This window comes from Aplysia californica, unplaced genomic scaffold (assembly GCF_000002075.1).
Source record: "Aplysia californica isolate F4 #8 unplaced genomic scaffold, AplCal3.0 scaffold00179, whole genome shotgun sequence".
Lineage (NCBI taxonomy): Eukaryota > Metazoa > Mollusca > Gastropoda > Aplysiida > Aplysiidae > Aplysia > Aplysia californica.
In genome coordinates this window covers 969,169-970,902 of record NW_004797449.1, presented here as the reverse complement: position 1 = coordinate 970,902, position 1,734 = coordinate 969,169, and positions in this window count along the sequence as shown.

Sequence of the window (1,734 nt, the reverse complement as noted above, 5' to 3'; positions counted from 1 at the left end):
TCTCTCTCTCTCTCTCTCTCTCTCTCTCTCTCTCTCTCTCTCTCTCTCTCTGCTCCAGATGAACGTGCGCTACAGTTCCATAAACCGCTTCTGGCCATCTGGCAGCATCACCGTGAAGGGAAGTCAGCTGGTCGTTATTGAAGTGAGTACTGGGAGCGTACTATTTGTTGGTTGGTTTGTATTGTTTTTGCTTGTTGGTGGATTTTCTTGTTCGTGTATTCCGTTTAACTAAAAGCAGGCATTAATAATATGCTCCATCATTATGCTAAATAACACCCCTCATCCCCCCCAAATAAACAACAATAACAAAAAACAGCAGCAACAACCACAACAACAACAAAAACAGTAACTACAAAAAATAACAATTATAACACAACAACATAAAAAGGCCCATTAAGCACATACACAAACAACAATCCTTAAACAAATAAAACAAAGCAAAACAAACCCCACCCCACCCCTCCATAAACCTTCTTTAGATAAAAAAAAAATCCTTGCCACAACGAAAGCATGATTATGTTATTATTGGATAATACCTCTCTTTCACATACAGAAATACACGTAGCTTGCACCTTCTACTTTATACGTTTGTTTTTTTTACCTTAGGCCTATTATAAAATTCTTCTTCAAGTTACAAATTCATAACAACGATAATTCACAACGAAGAAATGATTTTTGAAACGTTCTACTGTTTCGTTGCTTTTGAAATAAATCGTACCGGCGTCAGTGGTGTAGTGATTACGCCCCTCGTTGTCGTACGCAGGACACGCGAGTTCGATTCTTTATCGAGAATCTCCGTCTTTCTACTGGGGTGTTGCATCCTTCTCAGCCTGGGTAGGCCCTGACAGGCAAGGTTAATCCATTAAGGACGTTATTACTTTCTGATCATTCCGCAGTGCTTGAAGACGAGCTGATTTGGGGCAAAAGAAGTATACCCTCGTTATTAATTCAGGATTTTCAATTCTGTTTTAAAACAGCAACGAACAACATGCACACAACAACAACAAAAATGTGAACCCGTGTTTTTAATTTGTGTATGATGGTTCACAATTTACCACAACATTACTTTTGGCCTGCTGCTGATCGGACGAATGTGTCCGCTACGTCTTCAAAGAGCTAAAAGTAAAACCTCCTAAATGATGTAAATTGTGTCGATGGGGACGTAAAACACATACACAGAATAGTAATTTGTTTTATCTTATCTAATCTTATCTTATCTTATCTTATCTTATCTAATCTTATTTTATTTAATTTGCACATTGTTTTAATGACAGTTGATAATACTATGGCTGTTCAATCCAGGACCCTTATCTTATCTTATCTTATTTTATCTTAGTTCTTGAATATCCCATGTCTGTTCGGTCCAGGACCCTTCCCAGTCGCCATTCACAGAGAATAACAAACTCGGAAGTGACGTCATAAACGCCCGGGCCACCATCTTTGCTTTCCGGGACTTCACCAACAGCGATCAGAACATCCCGAGAGCGGATCACTACATGCTCTTCTCTGGGTGGGTAGTAGACATATAGGGCGGCGACCAAACACGCAAACTTACACATACACACACACACACACACACACACACACACACACACGCGCGCGCGCGCGCGCGCGCACAGACACACACATACGCACATGCACGTAAACACTCACACACATACACACATTCACACATACACACATTCACATACACACTCACACATACACACAAACTCTTTCTCTCTCTCTCTCTCT